At 35.8% G+C, this 26,322-nt stretch overlaps 2 protein-coding genes across 12 annotated transcripts in view; one reads left to right on the top strand and one right to left on the bottom strand.

Annotated features, from left to right (window-relative positions):
* Window positions 1-26,322, bottom strand: part of LOC136835035 (T-complex protein 1 subunit gamma-like) — a 772,440-nt gene that overhangs the window by 251,231 nt on the left and 494,887 nt on the right. For both annotated transcript variants that reach the window (XM_067098148.1, XM_067098157.1), the window contains one exon: window positions 10,743-10,851. The gene's annotated coding sequence lies outside the window, so the exon portion shown is untranslated. The remainder of the gene's footprint in view (window positions 1-10,742; window positions 10,852-26,322) is intronic.
* The window catches only part of vari (MAGUK p55 subfamily member vari), a 197,224-nt gene that overhangs the window by 117,297 nt on the left and 53,605 nt on the right, over window positions 1-26,322 (top strand). The window contains exon 1 of one of the 10 annotated variants that reach the window (XM_067098074.1): window positions 16,347-16,373. The exons of the other annotated variants lie outside the window; for them this stretch is intronic. The gene's annotated coding sequence lies outside the window, so the exon portion shown is untranslated. Of the gene's footprint in view, window positions 1-16,346; window positions 16,374-26,322 lie in introns of those variants that run through there. 10 annotated transcript variants of the gene reach the window in all.

The raw sequence follows: 26,322 nt of genomic DNA, 5'->3' as shown, positions 1-26,322 counted from the left end.
CAAAATCTTATTTGTCTCTTTTCTATTCTTTCCCTTAGATCTAGGTTTCATAAGAGGTTTGAATTTCTAGTTCATACGGCCATTGAATTATTAAATACTGAGCTGCCATGAGTCCTCTATTCCCTGTTATGTATGATATTGTTTGTCCGCTTTTTTTTCCTTTGACGTAGATTTCTGAATCAAGGGTACTAAGTACACTGAAAATTGTTTGGCCTTTGGAGAAATTTTCGTTATAAACCTCCTTCAGTTCTTATACAATATTTCTGAGAGAGAGAGAGAGAGAGAGAGAGAGAGAGAGAGAGAGAGAGAGAGAGAGAGAGAGAGGGGGGGTTATAACGCAATCTCTCATATACATGAATGATCAGGTGCTGTTACGTTTATTATTCCAATCTGCGTGCGGACTTTGGGGATCATCAGCTCTTTGGGTGCCCTCTGTCCATTCTGGGGAAGTTTATCAAAAGAATCATATATTTCTCACCTGTTCATGAAATGTTTTATACCTCACTTTCTTAGGGCAAACCATTTTTTCTTTTTGTGTTGGCTAAAACTGTCCAGTTTCTACTGTTTCACTTCATTTTGGCCAAATGCTATATTGATATTTAGACGTGATGGATATTCTGTTCCTCATGCAAAGAACGGGAAGGAGCAAAACCGCCCGAATCTGGTTTAATGTCTTGAGTAATAAAAATCCGTTCGAATTAATGGGCTCTGTTCTTTAGGTGATGCCGAACGTGCCACTTGAATTAATCGATTTCATGGGGTTCATGAGACATGCAAGGATTTTGAGAATTCTAGTCCTAAAGAGGAGGAGAGTCTTCTAGAAGCGGATGTTTCTCCCGTTATATCTGAAGTTTAGGCGCTGTTTTATTCATTTTCACTTTGGACACGTATGTCTCTCAACAAATCCACAATGTTATTTACTTAATTGACTTCTGGACCAACTCTCATGATATAATGGCCATCCTCTTCATTAGGCAATAAATTTGTATCAGCAATCCGAGGTTAACTTTCGCCGTGTTGAAGCTAATCACATAACAAATGCATTAAATCTTAGGTTTATGCAATTAAGGTCTGTCGCTACTTCGTCGTTTCTGCGTCTATTATTCAGACGCATTCCCACATGTTGCTTGTTTTTGTCCGGAATCTCGCTGTTAACTGGGATTCTGCTAATTATGTTTGTGGTGCCACAACAACAATAGCATTGTTTTCACGTCAGAATATTCAGCGCACATTGACAACGTAAAGTTTTTTCCCTGCATCCAGAAGGTAGTATTAATGCTCCCATTCTAGAATTATTCATCTCTAACTCAGTAATGCTCTTATCAATTTTCTGTACACCGTAGTAGAAACAATCGCTCAGAAAAAAACTAAGAAATATTCTTCACGATCATAGGACTGATCTTATAATCTCATCTATTGATAATTCAGAAATATTTTCAGCATAATTGTATAATTCCATGTTTCTTGAAAAGTCGTTTCCTCTAACTAGGGAGCGCCCAGGAAAAAAATGAACAGCACAAAGGGCACTGCCACATTCATACTTAACTGCTGAAACGTTGATGCACTCCTTATGCAGAAAACTTCTATAATATTATATTAGCCAGCGTATCGACAAATTGGGGCTCACACCCAAACGCACACATTGTGCCACGCCTTGTTATCTTGTAAACACTCGTGCTTCCTGGATACTTAGGGCCGATCATCCTCTCCTCCTCCCCCGTTCTTCCTTAAACCTCCGAACTAACCGCTAGTCCTTAACTCATTATGTTCCATTCTTTCCACATGACCAGACCATCTCAAAATATTTTGATCCAACGGTTGAAATACACCAACAGTTTTACCTCCTATACGTAATTCAGCAGTTACCGCCTTTCAATTCTTCCTCCGTATTTATGTTGTGCAAACAATCCATCTCAACAGTTTTAAACTTTTTTTCTTCAATTTATTGTCAACATCCTCACTTCAGTACCATAAATGTGTGTGTGTGTGTGTGTGAGCGCGAATAAACAAATTCCCTTCCTTCTTTTAAGATGTGACTACAAATATTGTAAAATAAAACCTGACATAAAGCCAGACTATTATTTTCGAATCTCTGACTATTACAACTTTCAAACATTCAAAAACTTTAAGAAGAAAAATTTTCTTTGCAATGTGGACACCCCAACAAGGCTACCACTAAGAGAGACTAATTTGGTTGCATCACGCAAATGAAAGTATTTCCTCTGCTCCTGATGACAGAATTTATTAAGAACTGATATTTTTTCTCGCATTCGGTCACAAAGATGTATTTTATATATATAATATAGATCGTGATATTTAGTAAATGACAAGTCAAATTTTCCTATGATTTATCGTCTTCAGACCCTGTTACTATAATTCATTGTTCGAAAATTTTCCGCATCTGCGAATAAATATTTTTTTTAGATTTATGTTGTCTTCTTTTGAGGTTCTACAGACGAATGATTAATTTCGTAGATGTATAAAAATCGAAAATCATTGCAAGTTGACTAAAGGAATTTCTTAGAAGGCCTGTCGTTTGTTTCTCGTGACCTTGGAAACTGGAGGTTAAGGCTCGGTTTGCAAATATTGACTGTGTACTTGACCTTACTGGCCGACAAGCAAAATTGTTCACCCTTTTCTGTTGTCTATAAGAGACTGAAAATAACACTCACACGAGAATATTATTACATAGGCTGCTATTTTTTTTTTTATGCTGAGGTATAATACCTTAGTAAAAAAAATACTGCTAGTCTTTCTAAAAGATTTTTGGATCGTTCAAAAGCGAATGCTTGGAGATAATGACAATATACTTTTGTAAGGAATTAGCTGTATGGGCAAAGGGAAATAAGTTTTATGAATAAAGACGGAAAATAATGTATGAATTAATTTGAAGTTGAAAAACGAGAAAGAGGAAAATGACTTCATGCTGTAAACAGTAACAATACTTTAGCTGGCAAATGGGAATATGCTGATTAAAATTAAATCATGTTTCATCTACGAAATATTTTAAAAGTAATTTCTAGTTAATAGACACGGTGTTATAACTTCAATAAGGACGAATACTTTATGGAACAGTATTTTTAGAGTGTGGATATAAAGCCTTTGAAAGGTGTTGATTATGAACACCCAATTGTTATATCTAGTCTTATGAACAATAATTTATTAAGGTAATTTCCGAATATAGAATATTTAAGATGAAATAATTCTACATTCAGGGGATGAATGGAAACATGCTGAATTAGAATTCCGTGTGAAGACGATTATAGTTTATCAGCAGGAGCTTGTAAAAAGTTATTTGCAATTATACAAACAGGAGGCTAAGCACTGAATGCAAATGTTTGGTTTTATATAATAAATAATTATCTGACAATTAACAAAAATGATTTTGTTCAGGATCTGAACAAGAGGTTAAGGATAGAATCTATGGATATATTTTATTTCCTAATTTGCTGATATATACTCCTGAAAGGACTATTTCTGAAAACAAATAACTACAGAGAGAAGAGTTGTATGAGAATGGGACAAGGACAGAAAAGCGGATGATGTGTTGTGAACAGAACCATCCTTAGGATATATAAGGAGGATTAAGTCCGAAGTTCTGTAGGATTTAGGAAGGTCTTCACATTGCGTTGATGAAGGCACTACCATACTTTACGTTAATTAAGTTTCAAATAAATATAAAGCTACAATAGCTTCCTGTTTTTTTTTATTGGCGTTGAAACTTAAAAATAAGGGATTATTGAGGGACGGAAATTAAGCTTATTACACTCTACACTGGCTACACACGTAAACACACATCACATAAAGAAGGCAACCTTTTATGTGGTACTTGGTATGCTGTGCTTGTAATGTATGTCACTGTGATTGGTAAGGGTTACATATTTTATACGGTATTTGCGTAATGTATAGGATGTGAGGTGGTACCGAGATTTAATTTAACAAAAATATAGAAAGCAGCGCAATGATATTAAGGTACGCATCTGTGGCAATGGTTTATTGTATTCAGACATCAAAGGAAAGGGTGACACTTCATCACTGCACTATGATTTTTCTCTAGTCTGTTCTCGAATCATCACGGATTAATCTGGTTATAAATCTAGTAATCCAATACACGTACTTACATACATACATACATACATACATACATACAAACCTTCTTAGTGGTATATTGGTATAGGTTAGTCTTACCGTTACCTACTGTGTATAAGTTTCGAGTCCCAATACGGGTGTAAGAGTTTTGCGTTCGTTTCTATAAAAACTACAGAGAAGTCAAGAATTTTAGACGTCATTCAGGCTATTCAGATACATAGATATCTGTTAGACAAGTGATCATTAGAATCTATACATACACACACACACATGCACATGCACACACACACACACATATATATATATATATATATTTGTGTGTATGCATGTATGTATTTATATTTATATTTGTGTGTGTGGGTGTCTATATATAGATTTTATACTGACTTGCTAGAAATAAAATTTAGGCATGATGTGTTTTATATTACAAAAGTGTGGCTAAGTGATACTACTGCATTTTAATCTATGTTATTTCTATAGAGGCAAACAAAGGGCTTTAAATAATCGGTATATTTAGTCATGAACAGCAACTGTTGAATACAGATAATATCTCTGCATCATTTTTTGTTTATTTGGCAAATCCAACACAGGAATATCGTGAAAAACGTAGCAGAACAGTACTGAATTTTTATTACGCCCAGAAAAATTAATTATGATTTAAATTACCTTTATCTGTAGTAATTTCAAAACTCTCTCTCTCTCTCTCTCTCTCTATATATATACACACATATAACATACACACACACACACACACACACACACATATATATATATATATATATATATATATATATATATATATATATATATATATATATATATATATACAATATATACAAGTAGCAGTTTAAAGGATTCATTGATTAATTTCGATATATGTAGTTAAAAATACAGTTAGTGATTAAGTAAATCATTTTAAGATTTAAAAATGTATGTATCATACAAGAAATATATGCAAGATATCAGAAACTATACTGGACTGATAAAAAATTTGATGAAAATATAAAAATAGGATGAGAAGGTAGGCACAGTTGCTTATGTTTAATTTGGGTTGCTACCTTCTTGGAAATAAAGATAAATTCTTGGGCTATTCCAAAACAATTATTCGGAACTGATAAAGCTGTTTCCAGGTCAAACTTCGCGAATATGTTTAAAAATTTCGTGATTCAAATATTTTGAAAATATTTTCAAGGAAGATCTGATTTGAAAACGTATATTTTATTGGCTAAAACTGCATTTCCGCCCATTTTTGTGAGTCTGGCATTTGCAGTCTTAAACATATAACCTCCAACGAACTACCGGAGATATTACGTAATTCCAGAAAGACTTTCATGGTGGAAAGTTTTCCTATAACATCAGTCCTTGACCGAACTAAAATCTACGTATCCTTGGATTAAAGGAAAGAGTTTTAGGTTCTAGACCGTTGAGGGTCTCTAGAACGCTGTGATTCTTTTTGTCAGCAGACACGCGCGCATGTCCGTGAACGTCTTTAGCATTTTGTATATTGGTGAGCATATTTATATGGTACTCTGAATATGCACTTTAGTTTTTCTGCTTTTATGAAGGAAAATATAGTACACATTTTACATATACATATATATATGTGTGTGTGTATTTATATATGTATATTCATATTCATATATACACACACACACACACATATATATATATATATATATATATATATATATATATATATATATATATATATATATATATATATATATATATATATATATATATATATATACATATACACAGCGCGCGCGCGCGCTTTTCAAGCTGAGTAGGTGACTTATTACCTTTCGATTTTCAGCAACTGGTTTAGACTAAGATATTACCCTCATGACAGCTGACCATCCCTTCTTAGCACTAGTGTTGACAAGTTACCTGGAATCTGATACTTAGTCTAGGAGGCTGCTTAACTGATTTTAACGGAAAATGTCTAATTCTATCCATCTATCTGTGTAAGTGCATAAGACCCATACAAGCGAATTCGAACAGAATACCAGTCGTGGGATGCAACAAACTTGCGATGCAGTTCATGGAGAAAGACTGGCTGTACAAGGATCGTGTACCTCAGATGAATGAGTTGCATCTAATGTTAATAGATCAGAGGAGAAGCTTTTTTTCTTGTATTTTCATGATGAATACGTTAGGCAATGACCCAGTGACCTTAGATGTTGTTGATGGTTCTTAACCTCATGACTATTCGTCGTGATGAATGTCGACAAATCACATGTTAAGAAACAATCAGACACGGTAGTGCAGGACAAACTGAGTAGAAAAACATGAAAACCTTTCATCATGACATTCAGTAAAGTGTTGGGCTGCGCAAGTTCAATCACCCCATTGTATCTTCAGCGTGTTCCATTGCCACTAGCAATAACCAGCCTTTCCCTGCTTTAGATTAAAGAAAAAAAAAAAGTTATTTGAAAAGTGGATATAATCGGCTCTTATAACGTTGCATTTGTTTAAAACTGTGGAACTATAAATAACGATTTCATATTAGGTACATCTGGAAACAAGCAGACAGAACACAGGCGCCTGATGATGTCACCAACCTAAACGCACTTGGTACCTACGCATGAAAACTCACATCTCTGGTGATTAATATGCTCGTGACGAAGAGGTCGAACGCAAAGAGAACGAAGAGGAATGAATAATGGAAGTAACAGAAGACTAACATCCCATGGTAAACAAGCAGTATTGTAGATAAAGAGCTTACAAATAAGAACAAATAACAAAAGACGAAAAATAAAAAAACCTTTCATTGTTGAATGAAGACTTGAATTAGCAAAATATATCCTAGGGACTGGAGACCTTATCTTCTAAACGTAATAGTTTTGTAAAGAGGTACTTGCCACAGATTATTCGTATAAGATGTCAATAAAATGAAAGACAGGACGGATTGAGATGCATCCCATTCGTACACATTCAGAGATGTTTAGATTTGTTAAAGGAGATTCCGTTGTCCGTATGAGCCTTGACAGAGAAAATGGCCTTGCACAATAAACGATCCAAGAATCTCTTAAATACATGACACCAAATATTGCATTTATTGTTTACTAGCCTTCCGACATTGGGAGGGTAAAGTTGGAAATATAACGAAAGCCAAAATGAATCAATCCATTGGCATTACTTCGATTTTTTCCGTTCATTAAGCAAGCCATTTGTTCTAGGTGTCTGTTTGAAACAAAATAATTGCGTTACATTTTAAATGACGTACGTTTTGAGTTATCTTAGCTAAATCAGATCAAGCAGTACTTCCTTACATCAAATTATCTTCATTGACTTTCATTTTATTATTTATTATTTACCACTCTGTTCCTGCTACGCTGTACTTTTTTATGAGGGTTTCTTTATGCCTACTTTCAAGGGGCATTTAGCAGAATGATTACAGAATGTACATATCAAATAGCAGTATCGACTTTGAAATATGACCAAATATGAAGTTTTTACATATATTTATGAATACTGTTCTTGTTCTTCACTTGCCAATGAAGAATTCTGGTTCTTGATTTACTTTACTTATATGCTTTATTTGGATTTATCCATTTCATTCTACTGTAGATATCTTGAGCTACTACTGTCTGCAGCTTCATTGGTATTCTTTTCCTGCATTATCTTTATACAGTTACTTATATTGTAATTATTTTCTTATATTTTTTTATAAAACATCGCATATGTACACAAACACACACACACACACACACACACACACACACACACACATATATATATATATATATATATATATATATATATATATATATATATATATATATATATATATATATATATATATATATATATACTATATATATATATGGGAGAGAGGTAAAGAGAGAATATTCATTTCATGTTAATATAGTAACATATTGTGATGCAATGCAGTTGTCTTGTTACCGAGGGACCTTGGAATTCTCCGGTCCCTCCACCTCTCTGCCTCCACCTTTTACCACCAGCCTTGTACCTCTTCTCGTCACCATTCTCTTTCCTCTCTCTCTTGTCCTCTTCTTGGTGACTCATATACCTGAGGAGCCGAGAGTCCACCAATACGTTCCTGAGAGAATATGAAAATTCTTATACTGGTTTTTATTTATTTATTTATTTATTTATTTTATAAAGCCATGGCAGTAAGTTTCTAACTAGGTATAGTAATTTTACAAGAATCTTAGAATTTTCATGATTTTGGTTGCATTACTTTTATATAGTAGCGTAATATCTCCAATAGACCTGAATAGACGTACCAAAGTCATATCGTCGATTCCATCTTATCTGATATATTCTTCAATTTGACGTTAATTTTAATTTTCGCCTGGTGATTTAAGGCCAATAACAACGTGGACTGCTCTCCTTGCGCGCGCACGCACACGCACACGCACACAGATCAGCAAGTAAAGAAAAAAAAACATGATTGAGATTTACAAAAGTATTCTTCTTCAACATTGTTAGCTTAAACACATAAACACGCTCATTTTTGCACACGCTTACCACGGAGACGGGGGAAACATTACTTAATCGAATCTCCTCGAGGTCTGTTTGCGGTTTGGCTTCCTTGGCTGAAACAGGAAATGCTGGGTAGTCCAGAGTCTCTTGAACCAGTTGCGGGAGAGAAAGAGAACCATGGGCGTAACCAGGCTTTTGCAAGGGGTGCTTTTAATCCACCCCTTTAAATTCTGACAGCCAGAAAAATTAAAATACAGAAATCTATTACATTAGAAGGGAGAAGCCACGAACAAGCTGCAGTTCACGTCTTGTAAGTACTTTTTGAAATGAATGATAAAAATTTGTTTGGAGATGATTTCTTGAAAGGAAAAGAACCATGATTGTCTGGTTGCCATATTGAATACTTTTTCTTATGACAGCCCCAGAAGTGACGGTGACCGACGTTCTATTTTCGCAAGTGCTTGCGTTGGAGGTAACCGCGAAGTTGGTTGGAGGTGGTGACTTTAGAAAGGGAAATAGCCAAATTACCTTCATTTCTGAAGAGATTCTTGAGAATTATGATGTCTTTTGGTCTTTGCTGAAAGTGTGGCGAAGTTAAAGCGTTAGGTTTATTAAGAAATTATTCTGCAGTCAAAATTATAGAACTATCATAATTTGGTAATTAAGGCTGAAATCAACGAGATGAATATCAATAAGAATACTGAACACCAGTTATAACAAACATTCGCCAAAAGCATATCACAGTACCTTATTTTGAACGAAGTTATTAGCTTCACATAATTTAGGCAATATATAAGAAGTATAATAGCGATGAACAGCACCTGAGAGATGGAACTGAGTCTTATTTAGGTTTCTGGGTGAGACCTGTTTTCATCGAAGGTTGGGAAGCAAAGAGGAAAACCGAGAAGCCAGCCCTAAGGGATGCCGCCGACCACAGCGTTTTATCGCAGTAATTATATGCAGGTTCGGGCTGAGAGCTGTTTAGGTTTGAGGATGAGCTGGGGAATTCGATGCCTTCGGTCGTCAAAGTGTTCAAACCATCGTCTTGAGGAATTGTCAAATTCAAATGTACCCAAATCAATGAATTAGGATTAGTATTGATTTTTCGTGGTATTTTCTAAATTTCTTTTTTATTATAATAACAAAGTATACATGCATATATAATATTAGATTAATTTTGACCTTGACATTTTTATACTTTCAAATATTAAGCATAAAATAACCTATTAGTATCGAATTCACCTTCAGAATAACTTACACCCAAAGTATTAGATACATACATACATACATACATACACACACACACACATATATATATATTATATATATATATATATATATATATATATATATATATATATATATATATATATATATATATATATATATATATATATAATAATATAACATACAGTATATATTCCGGTACCTAAGACGGAAGGTTTTTCCAAGTAGGATGGGTGATGTAATCTAAATCCATAATTTAATAAATGACTCACCATTACCCCTATCATGCAAAACCTAAAGGTGGGTAAGAATGGTTTTTTGATTTTTGTTTACACACTCTCTCTCTCTCTCTCTCTCTCTCTCAGTTTTCTGAGCCTAAGATTACCTTTAAGATGAATCGCTTTGATCTAATCTGTGATAATAGCTACAAAATGATAAAAGAATGTGGCAATCGCCACCCACCCCCCTCGGCTGAAGAATATTAATTTCTCTCAGAAGCATGATTTTTGGTGTAGATAATTTTTTATCTCTTTTTAAATCATCTTATTTGTTTTCTTAGTTAGCTGTTCGTGTGAATAGCCTCAACTAGCCTTTTTTTGTGCGCGTGTACCCAAGTGCTACTGGCTTCTTTGCTTGAAGTTAGTATTTTCAAGGTAAATTTTGTTCCTTCAAAGGATATTGTGTTAAATTATCATTTCAGTTTAATGCATTATTACTTTGTGCAGAGCGGACTGTGGAATTGGAGAAATAATTGCATTAAGAAAACACTCAGATGAGAGAGAGAGAGAGAGAGAGAGAGAGAGAGAGAGAGAGAGAGAGAGAGAGAGAGAGAGAGATAAGATAATGTTCGGAAGATAACCGGAAATGGCATTTTGTTTTTAAAATGTTTTTAAACATGACAATAAACCACTTACAGCTTGCCTTAAATTGATGATTATCGATCATTTATTATTAATATGATTGCAGTCACTTACCTTCTTATGGCCGATTCGAATCTCAACATGAGGGGAAACAGTCTATTCGTGTATTCCCCATTCGGATTCAAGACGTGGAGAGGTAAATGTATCCAGCCTCCAGCCACCCCTAGAAAAAAAGGAAAAATAAGTTTGAAAAATCGAAATGAGAACAGTTCAGTAAAATAGGAATATGGCTGCTGCATATGACCAAAACATGTTTCTGTGTGTGTGTGTGAGTGTGGTGGTACGTATGAACAGTATCCACTCCCGTTTATCAAGCAAAATGGTCCAGGGTAGAATCCTGATCGAAGACGAACTGCAGACACCTTCGGGAGACAATTCTTATAAGTATAGTGCATATATATATATATATATATATATATATATATATATATATATATATATATATATATATATATATATATATATATATATATATATATATATATATATATATATATGTGTGTGTGTGTAATTTGATAGCCACAATGCCCTCTTAACTTCTCGAATTCTTCGAGAAGTTAGGAGGCATTGTGGCTATTAGAATTACATATGTGTCTGGTAAAAGTGACCAGTAGATTCTACATATATATATATATATATATATATATATATATATATATATATATATATATATATATGTATATGTATATATATACATATATATATAATATATATATATACACATATATATTACACACATTCATTTATTGATTTGTGTGTTCTCATGCGCACATCGTTTAATTTTTTATTTGTAGTGCTAAACTAGTCACAACCTGAATAAAAAAACATAATTTCCTTTTGTTTTGGATCTACGAAAAACATTTCAGCAGTTTCCCATTTGTCTGAAGTTCCACTGACTGATTGTTGTAGTACTGGTTCAACGTTCACGGTCAAAGTACCACTACACGGCTGCTGTTCTTTATTGCGTGCGTTATGTACCTCGCGCGTGTTTACGTCGTTCATTTTTCGATTTTTACGCATCCTCAACGTTCATGATGCGAAACTGACAATACTGGTATGAGACAGAGATATTGTATTCACATATTATTGGAGAGTTCTGAGTGTATGTATTTTAAGTGAAAAGGTGATTTTCACTGTCATCTACACTGGCTAGAAAGAAAGCTTTCTGTACAGCCATTCATTTCTCCTAACAAAGGCCTTTATACCTTTAATACCCAACTTACCTTTTCTTCAACTTAAGATGATAAGATTACTGACAACTATTAAAACAAACATGTAAGGAATACACGCTGCGGGGAACAACAAGTGGACTTCGTCCGGAACACTATCCCTACGCCCTTTTTCTTGACCTCAGCGATGCTGATATCCATTACAGGAGGGTAGACAGATGGGCTGTAGGGCGAGACCAATCAATGGACCTAGCAGACGTAAGTTGAGTGCTCTAACGCTTAGCCAAGGCGCCCACCGTCACTGATTGCACCTTGTTAAGTATTATATGCATATTCGCAAAGATAGTGTCCATAACGTATACTGCAAGTAAAATCTATGTAATATGCTTTAGGATTACATGAAATAAAAAGAAAAAATATACAATAAGATTGCCATATTAGTATAAATATTACCAAAGAAATGGTCATTATCATAAACTGTTTTAACCTCAGCTGATGCTACAAGCACCCGCGCAAATAAACAAACACATACACACCCATATATATATATATATATATATATATATATATATATATATATATATATATATATATACATACATATTTATACAGGGTGTTTCGAAATTAGAGCCCCCGCCCCCTCTACAGCGTAAACTAAAATTGATATGGACAAAAACAAAAGTAATTCAGAACAGGTATTTATTTAAGTTTCTCTCTGAGTATTTAATATTTTGTGTGGCCTCCATCTGCCTGTACCACAGCCTGCATTCTTGAGGGGTATGATTTCAGCAAAACGCAAAAAAGCTGAGACTCAAACTCCATTTCCCTGAGCACTTTGGTCACCTCTGTTCACAGGTCGTCGAGGCTTGGTATACCATAATAGTTCACTGTGTGCTCTTCAACACGATCCTTTAAGATACTGCCAATGTTTTCACACACATTAAGGTCAGGGAGCTACCTGAAATTCACTTGACGAGAAAAAATCGATACCACTGTTTCGAAGCAGCTTCTGTGTCTGAAGAGCCTTGAAACATGGTGCCTTATCATGCAAAAATGTGACTTCTTCAACAGATAACACATTTTCAGGATCTTTGAGGAAAGGAAATACTCCATCAGTAAGCACAGTTTCTCTGAAGTATTCACCATTCCATGACTGTCCTTTTTCTTTGATGACCCACATTAAGCGTTTGGCTGTGAAACGGAGAAAAATTCCCAAACATTCAGGAAATTTCACAACTTGGCGATAGCGCACGTCATCACTGATATCATCCAATTTTGCAGCCCAAATGATGTCAATTTTATGATTTGGCTTCATGACTGTGTAAATGAAGAATTTATCTGATGCGGCAACATGGAGAAAGTCAGCTTGATCCCAGTCTTTAAGAAATGAACCACAAAACCATGCACGGTCTTCTCTCTGTTGCTGAGTGATGTTGGGCTTGCTGATAACATGAAACGGCTTGATACCAGATTTTTTCAACTCACGACGTACAGCACTATAACTTCTCTTCTTTCCCCTTTTTGTTTCTAGTTCAAGCGCCAATTTATGTAAAGACTGTCTTGGTCTACCCACTGCCTCAGCTATGATGTCTTTTGACTCCTGAGAAAGAACTTCAGGCTTTCCAAGATTCTCACTCTTTTCGCAATGACAGTCATATGGATTTTTGTTCCAGTTTCTTTAAACAGAGGATTCATCTCTTTTAATGTAGTTAGCTACCCAGGAACGTGAAATGAAGGATGCGCCAGCATCCCTGGCCTCTCTGAAGGTTATAGCCCAGATTTGGTCAATCCATCTGATTTCCTCCGAGCCGTTAGCCATGGCTATATCTAACTCTGTCACTCAGTCTGAAAATACATGAAATGTAAAATGAAAAACAGCTCAATAGAAACTTAAAATAATGTACTTGGAGATAGGCTATAGCAGAGAACTTCATAACTTTCCATTTGTTCTGTGGAAAGGGGGCCTCTAATTTCGAAACACACAGTACATATATATATATATATATATATATATATATATATATATATATATATATATATATATATATATATATATATATATATATATATATACACTAAACATGGACCAAACAAAAACATGCAAAGAGAAAATAAAGGACAAACACCTTATAATATCTAGAAAGCAATGTTGAAGCATTGGTCGTACTTGGAACTACAAGGCAGAAGCTGCACTCCAAAAAGGGAAAGTAAACAAGAGGCCAATAAAGGAAAGAGTAAAACAATGCAGAAAACAAGGCATATACCTTATTAAAGTGCTATGTACTTTATCAGACTCTCCTCGACCACTGTCATTTGGCTCTCCAAAAATCTTAAAACTTTTATCAAGGGTACCGAGTGCCGTAAACTGTGTACATTTCATAAAACGCAACACCAAAATAAATCTTCATGATATCCATCTTGACTTGTTATCAAAGCTATTTGGTCAATGTTACAAATATACTATTGATTCTCCATTGCGTTATCTGCCGAATGCTTGTCCCAGTTTCAATGGAAAGTAGCATTGCGTTGGTATACACCTTTCGTTTAATGTAACAATTCCCTGGGTTACAAAAGGTTTCGCGAGCTTTCTCGAGAGGATAAGTGGACATTGTAAAACTTTTTTTTATCTATTTAATCCTGTTTTATTAAAAATATAAAACTAACGCAGAGCATCTTCAATTCAGTTCCGATGACAATATGAAAAGTTGGAAACTACTCGTTGATTGGTTATATAATACTAGAATTAAAATAGAATGGCGGTAAGAAACTAGGAGATGTAAACGTAATAATTTATTCATAAGACTCATAGCGCACTGAAGAGATGATATGAAAAAACAGCCAAACAAAATTAGTGCAAATACAAATAAATCATAATAAATTTTTTTAGTATAGATTATACGCTGTCATACATCTATTAATGCGTGCAAATATTTAATTCTGACACATTTATTTCAGTAATTACATTCCAATATTTTTATATCTGTGAGCATATTTATGTAAAGATTCTTTTCCTTTTTTTTTACTGTATGCCTCTTCTTTGAAGTAGCAGGAGCTTCAGGTTTTTTTTTATTCCCAGGGCGTTATCTAGGAACTCCTTGAAAGGTCTGTTAGGATGGACAAAAACCGTTGAACCTTAGCGTTCTTTAAGGCCGTTCGTCCTCCATTTCTTCCTTATTCGTAGTTTGCTGCTCACACACACACACACACACATGCGCGCGCACAAACAATTATATATATGCACGTACGCGTATGTGTACTCTTGTATATTTATATGTATTGATTAATAATGCGGTAAAGGCAACACATTGTCCCTTTAACTGAAAGCAGGCATGCCATTAAAGCACTTGGCCGCCTGCATTCTTAAGTCATCTTCTCTTTCTTTTTTTCGCTCATCCCATCCTTCCCTTCGATCTTTAAATCTGTCGAATCTCTTACTGGTCAGCGTGACGTCATCTACCCAACGCCCTCACACACCTGTATAATAGAAGGTGCTGCTTTGTTTTGCCTACGTTCTTCCTACTGACTACGATCAGACATCACAGAATATTGTACCTAGTGGTTTATTATGGAGAAAATCAACGATGAAGATTTTTTTGTAGTGTACTTTGATTGCTATATATTTTTCCTTTTCTTGTAAAGTGTGTGATTTCTCGTAAAGCAACAGCCCCGTCTGACAGCAATTGGGTTCATAGCTGTTCGAAGATGTGCAATGATGCTGGATACCTTATTGCAAATTCAGTTGTTTGGGGAGAGCCTTTGCAGGTTCGTTGATTTTAACTTTCTGTGTTTGGACTGAAAATTTTCCGCTTCAAATACCACGGGTTTGCTTGGAAGAAATGTGTCCGAAGCCAAGAAATGTCGTTTTTGTGATCAACAACGAACGTTTGGCAACTTCCGGCCTGGACAATCTCACACGCTACCACTTCTTACGTGAGGAACACATTCTAATGTGCAGGACGTTGTTGAAATAAACATGGCTGTTATATACTCTTGTTTTAGACTCAAAACCCAAAGGTTTTCCCGGAAAATTATTAATTTGAATTCCACCACGGCTGCCTGACAATTAACTTTGTAGAGAGAAACGCGCGTAATAAAAAGAAAAGAAATCATCTTAAGACATTTGATCTGGCGAGAAGTGGCAATCCTTCCCCAGGTAACTCGGCGCTAAGGTGAGGTGCGGCAGAAAGCAGGGTAGTATGCTGAGACCCTCTCTGTCTACTACAAACACCAGTCAAATCCTCGCGCCCTTACCACCCAAACGTCCTTAACTCGCTTCTATTTAGGTAAGTCTTTCGCTTGGTTTCCCAGAGTTTTCTTTCTAAGATGCGACTTTTAATCAATTTCTTGCAAAAGACTAGGAAAATTTACAGGGTCCCTCAGAAAATGTGAGAAGCTCATGTGAAACTTTGAAACTTATGTCCTGGCTCACGTTGGCTTAAGTTCTTTCTTGGCGAGCTGCCACTCCCCAAAATTCTCTCAGGTAGACACCAGTGAAGAGGTGGGTGTGTGGGCCAGCGTAAGGCTTCAAGTTTACCTGTTTTCTCTTTTAGAAACGAAACCTGCTAAAACTTCCTAGACGAATTTAAAATGTGATTTTCGGTGACTTAAACGCATCGAGCGCGTGGATCGCCATCTGATTTGATCCTGCACGCAAAGGCAGCGCTTTGTTGTGGCGTATGAAAAAATTCCAGGACAAAAAAGCGTCAAAAGATCGTGTTTAGTGAGCAGAGCTGGTGACCAAGCCCATTCTCGCATTACCGGATGGGTGGAGGGTGGTTCCCCTCTCCGTGTTATGCAGAGGGTAATGTCAGTGGAAACACGCAGTGGATGTGTCTTTGTCCGAGAATGCGGCTGACAGACGCCCTTACGCCTCCTGCGAAAAGCAGTGCTGCAATAATAATGTGCAAATGAACAGTGAACGAATTCCAGCGCCCAGCATCATCAGGAGGGTTCCTCTCCAGGGAGGGGGGCGGTTGGGGGTTTGTTATGCTAGTGCAGTGGTGGAAAAAAGGAGGAAAATAATTCGTGTGTGTGACACCTATCGAAGGTTGTTTACACAGATGCGATGTATTATACCATCATGGACGTTTCCTATTGTTCATTAACGTATAATGTTAAAGAGCGTGCGCTAGCGCAAATACACACACACAAATACACACACACACACACACACACACACACACACACATATATATATATATATATATATATATATATATATATATATATATATATATATATATATATATATATATATATATATATATTTAGGTTATGTAGCCCAGTATGACAAAAATTCCCACCTTTGTGGGACCTGAGAACAGTGAGAAAAAAAGTCCTTGGAATTCAGTGGTGTGGATGAGTGACGTCATGAATATATAGTGTATGATCCCATTAACCTCGGTTTACAGAATGCGTATTGTGTGTTACGCACAATAGCTGTCGCCGTGCTGGAGTTTCTACTGAATGTAAATTTTGCGCCTTCGTTACCATCCGTGACAACTTTGGGATTTAATTTCCTTCTCCGGACAATGGTAATATTGGAATCGAGTAGAAGACATGCTAATTTTTGTCCCATAGAATTAGTTTCATTTTCTTATCCTTTGTTTGATTATTACTATCATCGCCATTTTCATCATCATCACTCGGGTTTACTCGTGGAGTGAATTCTCCTCGACCGATCAGATAAGTCCCCTTTTATTTTTCAATTAAGTTTTCTTGAAGAAATAGTCGTGATCACAAATGTTTTCCGTAGATATATAATGTTTTGGGGCATTAATTTTGTGGAACTGATTACATTTTATAGAATATTGACCAAATGAAGACCTTGAATTATATAAGAAGAGTAATTTATTATGTAAGAATTAAGAATATCATGTATTTACATAGTTATATTAGGAACATCTTGACAGAAATTATAATTTAACTGTAATAAATATTATAACTATGTTGTGTTAAGCTTTGCAAGTGTCTGTCTGCGCTCAGTATGAATATATAGTATATATATATAATATATATAATATATATATATATATATATATATATATATATATATATATATATATATATATATATATATATATATATATATGCCTGTACATATGTGGGATACGAAAACTCGTAAATATCAGCAGTCATTTCCCTCCCAACTTAGCTGAGATGAGTCATCGTGTCACTACAAACGCTATTTGACCTTCGTGCTCAGATCGTTCTTGAAAGGGCAGAGCTGCAGTTGTTTCCAATACGTAGTCGTTTTGCCTTCAGTCATGCGAAGATGACAACATTACAGGTGATTTGGGATTGGCAACATCTGATCTTTTGTAGTAATTATTCCTCCCGGCATGTTTTGTGCTTCACTTGGCTCAGGCTTTATTTTTTATCAGCATGCTGCTGTTAGAAAACACTGCTAATTGTTAATCTTTAATTCAGGTGTTCGTTTTTCTGGTCTTTTTTGATATTCAACTAATTATCGGTAGCTTTAATCTTCCTTAGAAGCAACAGGTGTTGTACGACCTTTTTCAATGCTGTATTTGTTGCTGGCGTTTTCTAATGGCTCTTTCAGTTTTCAGACTTTTTGGGCCGATAAGTGATATGAGTTGTTTGTACTATCTTTGAAGCTGCTCTTGTAAATCTAATTTTGTCTGAAATTTAAGTTCATTGCATTCGAAATACATGTATACGCATATATATGTACGCTCAAGTATATACAGTATACATATACATATATATGTATATGTATATAAATAAATAAATAAATAAATAAATATATGTATATATATATATATATATATATATATATATATATATATATATATATATATATATATATATATATATATATATATGTACAGGGTGTTTCAAATTAGAGGCCCCTCCTCTACAGCATAAACTAAAATTGATATAGACAAAAACAAAAGTAATTCAGAACAAGCATTTATTTAAGTTTCTCTCTGAGTATTTAATATTTTTGTGTGGCCTCCATCTGCCTGTACCACAGCCTGCATTCTTGAGGGGTATGATTTCAGCAAATTACAAAAAAGCTGAGACTCAAACTCCATTTCCCTGAGCACTTTGGTCACCTCTCTTCGCAGGTCGTCGAGGCTTGGTATACCATCATAGTTCACTGTGCGTGCTTCATCACAATCCTTTAAGATACTACCAATACTTTCACACACATTAAGGTCAGGGGAGCTACCTGGAAATTCATTTGACAAGAAGAAATCGATACCACTGTTTCAAAGCAGCTCCTGTGTCTGAAGGGCCTTGAAATATGGTGCCTTATCATGCAAAAATGTGACTTCTTCAACAGATAACACATTTTCAGGATCTTTGAGGAAAGGAAATACTCCATCAGTAAGCACAGTTTCTCTGAAGTATTCGCCATTCCATGACTGTCCTTTTCTTTGATGATCCACATTAACCTTTTGGCTGTGAAATAGAGAAAAATTCCCAAACATTCAGGAAATTTCACAACTTGGCGATAGCGCACGTCATCGCTGATATCATCCAACTTTGCAGCCCAAATGATGTCATTTTTATGATTTGGCTTTCTGACTGTGTAAATGAAGAATTTATCTGATGCGGCAACATGGAGAAAGTCAGCTTGATCCCAATCTTTAAGAAATGAACCACAAAACCATGCACGGTCTTCTCTCTGTTGCTGAGTGATGTTGGGCTTGCTGATAACATGAAATGGCTTGATACCAGATTTTTTCAACTCACGATATACAGCACTATAACTTCTCTTCTTTCCCCTTTTTGTTTTTAGTTCAAGCGCCAATTTACACAAAGACTTTCTTGGTCTACCCACTGCCTCAGCTATGATGTCTTTTGACTCCTGAGAAAGGACTTCAGGCCTTCCAAGATTCTCACTCTTTTTGCGATGACAGACATATGGATTTTTGTTCCAGTTTCTTTTAACAAAGGATTCATCTCTTTTAACGTAGTTAGCTATCCAAGAACGTGAAATGAAGGATGCGCCAGCATCCCTGGCCTCTCTGAAGGTTATTGCCCGGATTTGGTCAATCCATCTGATTTCCTCCGAGTCGTTAGCTATGGCTGTATCTAACTCCATCACTCAGTCTGAAAATACATGAAATGTAAAATGAAAAACAGCTTAATAGAAACTTAAAATAATATACTTGGAGATAGGCTATAGCAGAAAACGTCATAACTTTCCATGTGTTCTGTGGAGGGGGCTCTAATTTCGAAACACCTGGTATATATATATATATATATATATATATATATATATATATATATATATATATATATATATATATACATATATATATACATATATATATATATATATATATATATATATATATATATATATATATATAAAAGTTTAAATATAACTATGAATGTTTATATGTCTGGATGCTGCAAGTATCTATAATGTGTTTCGTTAATTTACAATAAATTTAGTATATCTCATAAACAAAGGGAAATACATTTATTCATGCTCTTATAACGTGTTTAAGAATACTTAGGAAGGAAAAATAATCATAATGATATAGTATCTTTTATGATTATTCATTTAAACACAAAAAGAAATGAAGAAATGACCGCTTCGTACAGTAGCATCACGTACGACGAACTGTGGACGCAACGCTCCAGCCTAAAAAGAAAAGTTTGTTTTAACTGGTTTCATCTGCCTCCAGATTGAAGTAGATCTGCACGCTGCTAATTGATATGGCCGGGCCGTTGTTTTCCTACCCAAAATATCATTAAAGATTCATCAGTATTATTGTTCTGCAGAGTCGGAGTTCGGGTGATGGGCCGCATAGAAAATGATTGTCTCACCAGGAACTGTGCGTAGTGGGGAGGGAACTATTTGCTTACTAGTTATAGGTTGCTTGTCTGTGCTAATGACAGAAATAATGATAAATGTAGTTGTCGCTGTGAGCATAATGTTTTTTTTTTTTTTCACAGACAAAGAACTTGCTTCTTTCGAATCTATACATGATACTTTTCGTCTGACAATCTTCTCTCGTCTCTGATACGGTGTTAGCCTGCTGACACCCTCCCACCTTTGTAAAAGAAACCTTACTTTTTCAAATCTCCAGATGATGCATAAAGTTCAAGGTCTCTTGTCAGTTCTAACGTTGTCCGGTAACTGAGTGGCAAGGTGGTCCTGGGGCATATCGTAAGATTAGTTTTTATCTGGCAAATTTGTAAAATCCATCGACTGATATTTCTTTTGCTGTAGCCAGCAAGTTTCTTTTAACTAGTGTAAGTATATACAAACGAAGAATTTGAAAAATCATGAATTAGTCTTTTACCAAATTCATGGACTTGCATAAACCTTTTTGTTTGCAGGTAAAACACTGCCAGTACCCGAGTTTTCCTGGTTAGTTTCAGTGATATATAAGAGCACCATTATATTCTGCATGAAAACAAGTACGATGCATGATTGGTGTCGAATGTATTTTGGTTAGATCAAACTCGGTGATTATTGCCTCATTAACTGTACGACCATTTCCATATCCCGACCGATAACTCTAGTCAGCTGATCTTTGTAATTTCAGTCTCTTTGCCGTTGTCCTCGTGCAAACAAATAAGATTTGAATTGACGGTGTTCCAGTTTCTGTTAGCTTAGTGCGTGCTCTTTAATGAATGTGATCAACGGAAACTTCTCTTAGACGCTCACCTCGTAGAAAATTGTCAACGAATTAGTATGCCTGGAAATATATGCTCAAACACATTGCACGAAATCCAGAAGCATACCTGCTTGTCTCATAGGACGACCTTTGTATTAACCTCGATGATTCGGTTTAGATTATTTGTCATAACGACAGAAACAGCAACCAAATATCCAAACACTCAAAGTTGATATCTGAGGCAAGAAGTAAAATATTGCGAAGTTCGATGCCCAAGGACTGGGGCCATGAGAATATTACTGAGGAAGGCACAGTAGTGAAGGACTTTCGTTTAAAGACAAGATCATCTACAGTATAGTTATGGTATACTTCATGACTTTTTCTTTTTTAGAGACAGTGGGTATGGACAAATCTAACAGTCCTAGAGCGAAGGAAGAGGACGTCATGTCTACTGTAACTCCAGTTTAGGGTAAAAGAGTAACTTTCATATGATTCTGAGGGCAATAGTAGCTATAGGTCTAAAGGGTTCTCTTATTCAATGTAAAAAGAAAGGGCCATAAAAATCTCATTTAGCCTCTTCATGGTTTGTCTTTTGCTATCGATAGTGCCAAGATACAGGAGCCACCTTTCTCAAGCATCTGACTTGTTTTCACAGTCTTACAACACAGGAATGTCGAGAAGGGGATGTGGGCGAGGCATTGGTGTCACGTGGCAGGACTTAAGGATTTTGTGGAGTAGGGCACACTTTTTCTCCCTCGTCCCTCGTTGGTGGCATCCTTTGATATTTTCCCCAGCACTCGTGGCGTTTTAATATGTTTGGTTCTTTTGTGGTTTCGTAAGCATATCTTGTGAGTTTTGTTAATTTGGGAAGGTTATTCTCTGAATACTTATGGAAAAAATTAGTCGTAAATTGGAGCTTTAAAAAAAGCTTGGGAATGTTGTGGAAAAGTCTTGAGTGGCGAAAGAGCGTTCTAGGCAAAGCCTCTTATTCTCCTAACCCTTCCTGCTCAGTTTTAAAAATGATTTCTTCACTGCCTTCAAATCTGGAGCGTTGTTAAGAAGAAGCTTTGCTAGGTAAAAGGACAAAGATTAAAAAGAGCACCCCGGCACGACACTGGGACCATAAAAGTAGATGAAAGTCCCTGCTGAGAAGAATTGAAAGTAGATTGTCGTAGACTGTTACGGGCAAATGACACAACTGTGTAGAATTCTTAAGTAGACTGCAGCAGGTTTTTATTTTACCATGTACTTACTGGTACATGTGAAAAGGTCATGCCATTCTTCCATTACTCTTCAAATGGGAGTCTGTTCAAGAAATTTGTTTATTCTAGAAATTTCCTGTTGACATTCCCGAGATTAGTAGACACGATTCAGGAACAGGTTCTTGCATTCAGTCTCTAAATATTCAGTTAATCACGCCAATTATTTCGCTGTCAATCTTCATACTTATAACAAAACATTATACACACGCACACACACACACACACACACATATATATATATATATATATATATATATATATATATATATATATATATATATATATATATATATATATACGTGCGCATGTAAGTACATGTTCACAGGAATTTGGAGCATAGATATCACATGCTACCAAATGTATGTGCGTTTGCCAGAAATTCAAAGCATCATGTGTAAGCGTATTCTTATTAACACAAACAGATCGGCTTTGTTGTCTTTCTCTTGCATTAGGGATATCTAATAAATACTTTTTAATTTCATCTCTTACGCAATGATAACTATTATAATACTAATACGCAAAGAAAGGCGTGTCCTGCCAAAAGCTTTTATTAGGTAAAAAAAAAAAAAATGAATTTATTGGCAAAAGAAAACCAAAAAAAGCACACAAAAACAAATGTAAGTCACTTTCTGTCGGTATTCGTCGGTAACTGCCTCCCTGACCCACTGCTAAACAAACCGGCTTTATAGAAACTCGGTAATTGTGTACAGACTTTGCTTTGTTTGTTTGTTTTGACGTAATTCTCGTTGGTGTTTTAGTTGTCCGTTCTTGTAAGAGCAACTGTAAATATTCTACCTGTGATCATTATTACTAATGTGATTTGTTTTACTGATTTGAATATAAATTAAAAAATGATTCCAAAAGGTGTGTGTATGTGTGTGTGCGTGTGTGTGTTCTGTTTTCTTATTGATAGATTAATTTCCGTATCATGGATGTCACATTGTTAAATTGGGAGTGAATATTTCGTGTTTTTAAAACAATCTTCAGTGCCCTTATTCATGAATTATGTAATATGAAATAGATACAGGATTAAGCCCATAGTAATTGTTCCTACAGTCAGGGGTTAACGATTTGAGTTACTTATAATGTCAAAAGTTATCGTATCTTATGAGATGAAAATCAACGTATCAAACATCACAAATCTACATTTAGAAATAAAGAAACCCGTACATTAGAAGCAGAACTAATCCTTCAATTGACGGATGTTAATGGCTTTCCACACCTCGCCCTTTGGGTTCATTCACACTTAACAAAAGCGTGAGAGCGGCCGCAGGGATAATTCTGTAATGAGTGTTATTCCTTAATTACTGCTTGTTTATCCTCTGTGCTCTTTAGGGGGGAAGAAATGACCCGAAACCTCTCCAGCTGGGAAATAGGAGTTAATTCTCTTCTTCCACTTATTACTAATTCTGCCACAAAAAGGTCAATGGAACCCAGCTGCGTAAAAAGTTTACAAGACTTCTTACGCATCGTTACTGTATATCGTTATAATGAATTTGTTACATCCATTCAAGGTAGAGATGAAGAACGATAAATAACTGATGATGAACGATAAGCTAAGGAGAATTCCTCTTAATGGCTCCCCAAGCCCACACGCTTTCCCTGCTTGACTTCCCTCCATTCCCTCCCCTACACCCGATTCTCTTCCTTCTTTTTCGTTGATGATGCATCGAAACGTGTGCTTGGAGCCTCGGCATGATTGCGAGCAATTCATGTACGTTGGTGCGTAACATTTTCCACACCGGTACGCGTACAGTGCATTTAGAGATGCCACGTAATTTCCACTGCTCGTTTGCAAGTTGGCGAGGGTTCTTGTGGAGTCTAACCACATGCGATTAAAATTACTGAATGAAATGATGAAAATAAAAATAAAATACGCAAACTGTTATTAAAACTACTTATCTGTTTATCTCATTGCGATTAGAGAAGTTCGCGATTTACACTGCTTATATGAAAATCTATTAAATATGAGAACTGCATAGATTTGGATGAATGGTTTCATCCCGGATGGAGGTGTGCTTGTACAGAGCGTTTATCACAGAGCGTTTACCATTCACACCTGTTACATCTCTCTATCTCTCTCTCTCTCTCTCTCTCTCTCTCGCCTTAGTTGTGGCTGCGACCCACTACTGTCGATTAACCACAAGATACACAATTCACTGGCTGTATCATGAAACGGGCTTAGATCCCTTCCTTTCTCCCCGGGATCTCAAGCTATCTAAATTGTAGAGCCACTTTATACTTATCATGAAGACGCTGAGAGAGAGAGAGAGAGAGAGAGAGAGAGAGAGAGAGAGAGAGAGAGAGAGAGAGAGAGTTTGTAATGCCAGTACTATGAATGGTGTGCAAGAAACATACACACGACCCAATAACTTCTGCGTTTCCCTTAGTCACGCTTTGTATTGTCTTCCTCTAAGTCAGTGGCTAAAATAGCAGAGGACTCTTCCCAAAGGGAAAAAATATCTGTGAATGTGTTTTTATTATCTGCGAAAGAAAACTATTGTGTCGGCTTTGTCTGTCCGTCCGCACTTTTTCCTGTCCGCCCTCAGTTCTTAAAAACTACCGAAGCTAGAGGGCTGCAAATTGGTATGTTGATCATCCACCCTCCAGTCATCAAACATACCAAATTGCAGTCCTCTAGTCTCGGTAGTTTTTATTTTATTTAAGGTTAAAGTTAGCCATGCTCGTGCTTCTGGCAACGATATAGGGTAGGCCACCACCGGGCCATGTACCGAGACCACCGAAAGATAGATCTGTTTTCGGTGACCTTGAATATACGCTGTAGCTGCTGTACAGAAAAATCGATTGCGCAAAAGAAACTTCGGCGCGTTTTTTACTTGTTTTATTCCGTGCGTAATAATGCGAAGCGTTTCTTGATAAATATGATAATGTTATGTTGTGCTTTAACAGCAGTTTTCTTTGATTAAATCAGAGAGAGAGAGAGAGAGAGAGAGAGAGAGAGAGAGAGAGAGAGAGAGAGAGAGAGAGAGAGAGAGACTGGATGCTGCAGATGGGCGTCGTTAGAGAAACGCCTTGAATCCGTGCATTGTCGCAGGTAAATTTGCGGCAAGTAGTCTGTGAAATTTATGAGGCGAGGAATTTACCTGTACAGTATGACACCTCAGTCATTTTGTGTTACTATAAATGTAGTTCCCTCTGCTAAGTTTATTGAGTTCTTAGTTTTACCATAAACGTCGCTACTCGGTGATTTCATGGCTCTGGAGGCTCGGCTTCTTGGATGATTTCCAAAAACTGTTTTTTTTTTTGTTTTCATTTCTTAAAGCATACAGTTAGTGTTGTAGTTCAATTGCTGATCTGGTCTTCCGTAGTTTATTTGCTTTTCTATCTAGTACTGATGTTACTTTAGCTTTTTTCAGGTTTATTTTTTCACTAAATAGTTGTGTATTATGTGATGAAAACTCAAGACGGTTCTTAAGCAAATTAATTTTTTTCGGGAACGAGTTAAGTACATCATCATCAATATCAGTCACTTAATTATTATTGTTATTAATAGGCAATCTTTATTATAACCTAGTCTACCGAAAGTCATTCTGAGTCATCATAGCCATTCTGTGGACTGGCAAAGCATTTATGACAA

The sequence above is a fragment of the Macrobrachium rosenbergii genome, chromosome 4 (assembly GCF_040412425.1).
Source record: "Macrobrachium rosenbergii isolate ZJJX-2024 chromosome 4, ASM4041242v1, whole genome shotgun sequence".
In the NCBI taxonomy this organism is placed as follows: Eukaryota; Metazoa; Arthropoda; class Malacostraca; order Decapoda; family Palaemonidae; genus Macrobrachium; species Macrobrachium rosenbergii.
Note: the sequence above shows the minus strand (reverse complement) of the source record. Positions and strands in the feature narration are given on the sequence as shown.